Below are 8899 nucleotides of genomic sequence, written 5' to 3' on the forward strand. Positions count from 1 at the left end.
TAACCTCGATTTCTTTGTTAGAGTCTGAATTAGTGTCTATCTCTAATTCTGAGTTTGACTCTAAGTGAGCCATCAGATATGTGATTGCGAATTCTTCTTCACTTTCTTCACATTCGGTGTCACTCCAGGTTTCTGCTTTAAGAGTTTTATTGTACTTCTCAGATTTTCCTTTCTTCTTTTTCAACAAAGGACAGTTTGGTCTGATATGCCTCTTTTTCTTAGGGATAAGTATACTATCAGTGCCAAAAGTTGTATACGGTGCTCACTTTGGTGTCAAAAGTTTCCATCGGATCACTTAAGTGCCAAATCGGAGAAAAAACTTTCACTTTGGTGCCACCGAGGAAAGATTCTAGCCAGATTAATTATGTGGCTTTTATATTTTTTTTTAAAAAGTTGTTCGGCTTTTGAACGACGTTGTTTTCCATCCTCTTCAAGAAACGACGTCATTTTGCCATTATACGTGGACATCCTCGCAAAAACGACACCGTATAGCTCATATGTGGATTGAAATTAGCGTTAGGGTTTCTTCTTCGCCACTCAGCCACTGTTGTTTGCCTGCCAACGCTCGGCCACCGTCGCTCGGCCACCATTATAGATGCTCGACCAGGTGAGTAAGGAGAGAATGAGATTGTTGCTCAAGCAAGAAGTGGTAGGAAGAATAGGAGGTGAGGGCAGAAGAGGAGGAGGAGAAGAGGGATTGAAGGTGCCACTACTAGTGTGCCGCCGCTGGTGCCGTTGCTAGTGCTACTATTGGTGCGCTACTGGTGCTGCTGCTAGTGTTGTTCTTCGTGGAAGAAGACAACATGCCTCCTCTCCTCTCTCTCTCTCTCTCTCTCTCTCTCTCTCTCTCTCTCTCTCAATTTGGGGATTTAGGGTTTTGATTTGGGGGAAAGAAGCAAAACGACTTCATTTTGTGGTTTAGATGTTGACTATATACTTTAGCAAGCCACGTCAGCTTCAAAAATTAATAAAAAAAAGTGTCACGTCGAATTTCCGGTCAATCTGATCGGAGTTGGCACTAAAATGATCGTTTTTCAAATTTTTTGGCACTTAAGTGATCCGACGGAAACTTTTGGCACCAAAGTGAGCGCCGTACACAACTTTTGGCATTGATAGTGTACTTATCCCCTTTTTCTTACACTCAAAGCATATAACATCCTTGCTTGTTTCAATGTCCTCCATTGGTCTCTTTTGAGAATTCTACGTGCTTTGCTTCTTCCAGTTCAATCTTCTTCCCTTTCTATTCAGTTTTCTGAATTTCTTTATCATAAGGGCCAGCTCCTCATCGTCCATATTATCATCTGAATCTGTATCATCAGAATCAATGTTAGACTTTAATGTAATTGATTTCTTACCTTTTGGATCTTCCTCATCATTGATCTGCTCCATTTCATACGACTGAAGTATGCCTATTAGTTCATCTACTGATAGAGGCATAATCCTTTGAGTTTCTCTGACTGAAGTCTTCACATGATTCCAGTCCTTTGAAAGTCCGCGCAGTAGTTTGTTGACTTTCATTGGTCCATAAATTAGTTGACCTTGATAAACCAAGCCATTCACAATTTCTGTGAAGCAACTGAACATATCAGAAATAAATTCTTCAAGCTTCATTCTGAAGGCTTCATATTGTCCAAGCAGAATGTTAATTTTTGTTTCCTTCACACGGTCAGTCCCCTCATAGGTAACATGTAGTTTGTCCCAAACTTCTTTTATTGTTTCACAAGAAGAAATTCGGTTATATTCTGTAGGAGACAAAGCACAATATAAATAATAAATTGCTTTTGCATCAAAAGCCTGTCTCTTGATAATTTCAGCTTGTGTGGATTCATCAGCATCTTTCTCAATCATTTCTTTTCCTTTGTCTGAAGTTGTTGTTGCCTTTGAATTGATTCCCTTTTCAACAACATCCCACTCCAAAGGATCTCTGGATCTAAGAAATGCCTTCATTTTGTTCTTCCACACATTATACTCATTTCCATCAAAATAAGGAGGTTTGGTGTTGCTCTGTCCTTCAACCAATCCTAGAGCCAAAATACTAGCCATAGAAGATCTTTAGCTTGGAAGTAAAAACATTCAACAAAATAAGCACACAAGCTCCGATACCAATTGAAAGTGCTAGCAATAACACCTAGAGGAGAGGTGAATAGGTGTGAAAATAGATTTTATGAAATGCAGTGAAATTACTTTACTTTTAAACTGAGTCTGATGAACAACAGACTTTGTGGAAAGATTCAAACTTTAACAACTATTTCAAAACACAAAAAGATATCATAACAAATAAAATAAAAGAGTTTATGGAAGAGAAAATGGACACGAGATTTATAGTGGTTCGGCTTAATTCTAGCTGCTTTTCACCATGAATCGAAAAAGAATGTTACAGCCTTAGAACATTGACTTCTCAGTGAAGAATCTCTACTGCTCTCACAAAGTCACCTTTAGAGTTTCACTCTTTCAAATACAAGTTTAAGCACAATATGATGAAGAACAAGTGATTTGGAAGGTTCAGACTTTGGAATTCTACTTTCACACTCTCTATCGAATGACTTGAAAAATCTCTTTAAATACTCATCTATGCATTTTTTACTGTTGGCACTTTCCAAATGAATTCTTCCAATCAACCCGTTGGACAGAATCAATCAAAGAGATCTCTAGCCGTTTGAAGATTGAGATGAAAGTCTAATGATCTTGGTCGCCCATACAATCAGAATCTTGATTTTAATAAGTAGATTCTTTCCAAATAAACTTGCCTTCCAAAAAATGATTTTTCCATTCCGTGATTTATTCCAATAAAGAAAACAAATATGGTAAGTGATATTTCCAACCAGAAAGCCATATATATTATGTTCGTATTGAAGCCTTGAAGGAAGAAAAATAAACCTGAGTATGATTATATCTTCGTTCTTCACTTGCATTCAGTTTGAGTCTTCGTTAGAGTGGGACAGACTTCTGCTGTAAGACAAACATTGAAGAAATTACAGAGAAGTCTCGTATTCTTGAAAATGATAATAGAACTTGAAAATTTTTGTCAGCTTCAAAATCTAATAGGAATTTTCTCCAACAATCCCAATCTGTAGCATCTCTACCATCTCCTCCTCGATTTTGGGGAATCGCAGCAGCTCCATGTCAAACACCTCCGCCGTCCACTCCTCCCTCATGACGGAGCTCACCCACCGCACCAAGTTCACCATCTCGTCGCCGCCCGCTGGGGGGCTAGGCAAGGGCTGGCGACCTTTGCCCTAGATCTGGGCGAGGGCACGCAGGCCCTTGCTGCCAATCGGCAGGGGTCGCCAACCCCGGCCCGGGGCTTGACGGCCCCGGCCGACCCTCCCCACCTTTCCGGCGACGACGAAGGCGGCGGCGGTGAAGGCTAAGCCCTCGGCCGCCGGCTACCTCTCTCCTCCTCCTCCCCCTTTTTTTTTTAATAATTATAAATTAATTAATTTGTTATAAATTAAATTTAATTAATTTGTTATAAATTAAATTTAATTAATTTTTATATTGAAATTCGAATTATACCAAAACGACATTGTTTTTGTGTGTGTTTTTTGAGTCGGCCTTCCGGCAAGCCACATAAGCGAGAAAATTAATAAAAAAATTGTCACGTAGGATTTCCGGCTAGGTTTGCCGGATATGGCACTCAAATGTCCCAGTTTTCATAAAAGTGGCACTTAAGTATCACTTTTGTAAGTTTTGGTACTTAAGTGTCCCTTTGTACCAAGTTTTAGCACTTAAAGCGTTCTTTTGCCCAATTAAATCTCATAAATGCAATCCATGGTTTTTTATTGACCTAATTTAAATGATTATTGTGAAAAATGACGGACCTAGACCATGGGTACATGTAATCAAACCGATAGGCCAAAATGGGCAATTTTTGTAATTCTTCGCTCAAAATCACAAATTAATTGAAATTGAATTCAATTAATATTACTATAAACCTATTCAACTAATTATCCATGGTTAGGATAACATATTGCATCCAAATTGACCTTGAATTAAAGTCATGAGACTTAGGCCAAAAAAGAATCGAGGCCTAGTATCAAAATTAGACATTGATTCATGAAATTAAACCTTAATCTTGAATAGGTCAATTTGCATTTCTTCAATTGAAGCTCAATAGTTTGATTTTCCTATATTAGAGAGTGAAATTCCTTAAATTGAGAAGTTCTCGAGTGAATTTCTCAAAATGGACTCCGAATTTGGACTTATCTTAAAAAAAAACAAGTGGAATACAAATGTTTGTTCGCACCTCATGAAGAATCGATTTGAAACCCCCTAATTATGGCTCAAAATGGCAACTCATTCTTTGATATGACAATTCTTGAAATTGTATGAATGAGTCGATTAGAAATAGTCCCTAAACCAAATGTTGTAGAAAAAACTACACCTAATTATGGCTAAAATGAAAATAATTTTATTTTTGGTCAATTTCAAACCTAAAACCAAAAAATTCAAAAAATAAAGTTCTCAATTGAATTTTGTAAAATTTTTTACACAAAAGTCAAATTTACACTAAAACCAAGTTTTTTATGGATTTTTTTTTTTTTTTTTTTATTTTTTATCAAAATTTGAGCAAAAGTCAACCATTTTAGTTGATTTTCCCCAAAATGTCGATTTTTGAGTCAAAACTTTAAATTTTTTGAAAATTGACTTGACCACAATGAAATTAAAGTTATTTAACATCTTTTTGGGCAAAAGCTAACTTTTAACATGGGGTTGACTTTTGGTCAAAGAGTTTACCAAAAAATCAACTCGAAAGTTAATCTCTTTTTTTTTTTTTTTTTTCTGTCGATCCTACTCTACTCATACTCTAAAGCTCACTCTCAGACTTCTGTCATGCCTCCTTGCAGGGCATGGGAATCGAAATCCATACTTGAAACTAAATCGTCATCATCCCAACCCCCTTGAGAATGTGGGGATTCAAACCCCCCACCTCCCCCTTCCATGTTGGAAGAAATGAGAAACAATATTTTGTTCATCGAGAAACGGACTTCGTCATAATCGGAAACCATAATCTCGGTTTTTACCTATTTCTTAACACGTCAACTAAAAATCAGATGTCAACAAACTTAGATAAACAATTTGGAAAACACTTTCATCTCCTCCTTCTCCTTAGCTCCTTAGCTCTTTTGTTCACTCGTCACAGCGGCAAAGGAACGACCTTCGTGTTGTTGGAGAAATCTTCGTGAAGTGTTTTGAAGCTGATAAAATGTTTCCATCAGTCTAGTCTGAAGATTTGCAGACTCTACTATTTAAAGTCTGAAGACCTCCGGACTGCCAGACTCAAGACTCAAAGTCTATTCTCATTGACAGTTTCTAATCCGTTGAAGAAGGGCTATCCAAAACTGGATGTTTCATTAAGGATGTGACCTTATCAATTGGAGAAGATCTCTTGGCTGGATATGACATAAACGGAATCTTTTATTTGATCATGATTGATTCGAAGATTAAGGATCCGATGATTGGCGAAGTATACTTGGAAGGTTCTACTTATGGAAACCGAGATCCTGATTGTATGGGCGAACAGGATTGATGGGCTATCGACATGTTCCTTTAATAGCTCGAATGATCTTTCTAATTGATTCCGTCCAACGGGTAGATTGGAGGAATTCCTTTGGTAAGTGCCAACGGATATGATGGCATAAAGGAGTATATAAGGAAGACGTTCCAGTTGTTCGAGTAGGTGTACAATAGAAGAATTCCAAAGTCTGAAGCTCCTTGTTCTTAGTCAATTCATTTGAGCAAAATCTTGTACGCAAAAGAGAGTATATATTCGTAAGAAACCTTGAGGAAGTGTGGTAGAATATTTACATTGTGGAATCAAGGGAGAACTTTGCTGTAACATCTCTTTTGTTCATAGTGAAATCCAGCCGGTGGGCTGTCAGTGCGGAAGAGTGGACGTAGGCTTGGAATAAGCCGAACTACTATAAACCTTGTGTTCAATTTTCTCTTCCCTACTCTCTGCTTTACTTTGATCTTAATACGTTTTGTTAATCAAAGGAGAACTTCCTTTCTATTGTTTATTTCGTATTGCTCACTTATCACAAGAAATTATTAGACACCTATTCACCCCCCCTCTAGATGCTTATACTAGCTATCTCACGTGTAGTCTGCAGCTTCACGAACCACATTGAGGCAACTGAGTCAAAACTCCTTAGCCAATATCTACTTGGATTCGATAGGGTGAATGATCATACTTTCTGTCATCTTCTATTCATTTGATTACTCCGATTTCACACAACTCTAAGTAGCCTAATCTGCATCCATGTTGTGTTCGTTCTCTCTCTCTCTCTAACTAGATATGTCATTCTCTGGCTAATCTATCTTGTCATAGTTGATCCGTGATTGGTCCGCAACCCCTGTGCTCCTTTGCTACTTAAGATCCAATCCTTTAAATTGTTGGAACTGGGAGTTTGTCTTCTTTAGGTTGAGAGAGGTGAGGAGGAGTCTGCAACGAGCTTCGTCGCTGCTCTGCCCATTTTTCTTGTCCTTTTTCCCTTGATTTGCACAGGATAATCATGATGAAAATTTTTTAACTTGTATTTATGATGATTTCCGAATGACTCTTCCTTTCTATTCCAGATTGGTTTTCTCTTTCTTGTTAGATACGTAATACTGGTTACATTCCTGCTCTTTCATCTGGATACAAGATTTTGTGCCTACGTTGATCTGTTCCTATTTTTTTTATCCAGAGTCGAATAAATTGCTAGTGACTTTAGTGATTTTCATCTCATTTCTTGGAAGAAATAGGGCATAAATGGTCATGGTCAGACCATTGTCTTAAACACTTTTGGATCCTCTGCTTCAGACAAACATGTTCTGTTTTGAAAATATTTCACTGGACTTTAAATGATTTTATAACTATAAGCCACATCTGATGAAAAGAACATGCTAATATTCATTCTTCTTCTTTTTCTTTTTTTTGTGAAGTTGGGAATTACGTAATATATTTGTAATAGATTTTATCCGGGTAGTCTACTGTATGTGATGTAATAGGCCTACTGCTAGCTGTGACTGCCAACTCGAGATAGATTGAAGAAGTGGAATCCTTCTTTGAATGATATTTGCCTTCTTTATACTTCTTGTGTCAATGTGAGTAAAGGCTGACTCAGGATTGTAATTTCTAAGACCACATGGGTTGAGAACGCTCGAAAAGCAAGCCCGTAACTATAGGATAGCCACGATAGAGTAATTTTGCATGTGAGATAAGCATCTCTATACGAAAGACAATTGACCTAATCATTAGCCAGGAATTGAGAACTCTAAGTAGATATGATTGACCCTTATTATATCCCATGAAAATTTCCACATGGATCTGCCGAAGCAAAAACACAGATAAAGCAATTCACGAACCGCAACTTATACTTGAGCATTCTTTTCAAACTCCTTCCCGTAGATTTTAGACGGAATTAACTTTTGCTACAAGGTCTAAAAATTGGCCATCAAAGCGCATGTGTTTGTGAACAGGCTAATTTCCATTGGTGAGTCACTTGAATCATATAAGATAAATGGAGAAGAATTCTTTTCATGCGTTACTCGTGCTAGGAGTGTTGCTTCGTGAGTGAATTGATTCGAATTGATTATTTGACGGAAGGAAAGAATCTTTCCGTGGATTAGCATATTCTATGCTGTCATGAGAAAATTTTGAGTGGACGAGTGGAAGTGAGAACTCTATTTCCTCTACGGGTTTAATTATTCAAGTTGCTCTTTATTTTTCGTTTCTTTGATGTTTTTTGTTATTTTTTAATTAGAAACTGGATGAAACTAGCTTCATTGTTAGACGATTCAACTGATCTTTCCTGTGAGGTCAAAATATTGGGTAACTATTGTATGCACAATTTGAGAGGGAGATAATCAACTCTCTGTGTGTTTGACATTTGTTATATTTACTATCCGCATTTTGGCAGTAACAGCAGATTCTGTTTAACCATTAGGTAGTGATCGCATTAAGTAAATTATTTATGTTATAGTAATTTCTATCAATAAGTGTTGTTTATGTATTCATTACTAGCATCTTTGTTAATTCAACCTGGAGATGCTACATTATCGGAGCTGGGCTTTGCTGGACATGGAAAATTTTCTTGACTTGAGGAAAAGACCCAAAACACTATTTCCTTGATAGGTGCTTTATTTATTTTATTTTAGCATCAAGTTTTTGATGGATATTGTCCTCACGATATGTTGTTACAATGACCTCAAACTCATCTCTACATTTGCTTCCAGTAGAAGCTAGCCTCATCAACTTGCACGTGGTCATTTTTCTCGCATAGCATCTCAAATAGTTGTTGCACAAAGAATTTGCACGAACCTTTGTGGTTGAACTTTGCTTTGACAGCAGTTACTACCGTTTTATGTCTTTTGTAATAAATGGAGCCTTATAAGGCAAGCGTGTGCAGAGAACAAATAAATAGTGGAACACCTCTTCTGATAATCAAGAAATGGAGGAGTCATCAGGATATGATTACGAAGTGTTTTTGAGTTTCAGAGGATCACATACTTGTAAGGGCATTACTGATTACCTTTACCAGCTTGATTGGTGCTGGAATTCAAGCATATAGGGATGATGAAGAGCTCCACACCAAGGAAGAGATTGGCAGCCAGCTTCTCCAAGAAATTGAGCAGTCAAAGATCTCAATACCAATATTTTCTAAAACCGTGCTAATAAAAAATGGTGCCTCAAGGAGTTGATCATGATGGTGGAGAGAAAGAACATGTGTGACATCCTGACATTCGACCCTGTCTTCGATTATATGAAATGGGCTTTTCATCGATGCACTTATAGTTCTTTTTTCTGAGCTGATCACTCATGAGATAACTAATCTATCAGGTGAAGCCGTTAAGGAATCTAAACACGATCGACTTGAGAATTCGACCAGAAATTGACTGCTCGACCGTGCTAATC

The sequence above is a fragment of the Eucalyptus grandis genome, chromosome 5 (assembly GCF_016545825.1).
Source record: "Eucalyptus grandis isolate ANBG69807.140 chromosome 5, ASM1654582v1, whole genome shotgun sequence".
Taxonomy (NCBI): domain Eukaryota; kingdom Viridiplantae; phylum Streptophyta; class Magnoliopsida; order Myrtales; family Myrtaceae; genus Eucalyptus; species Eucalyptus grandis.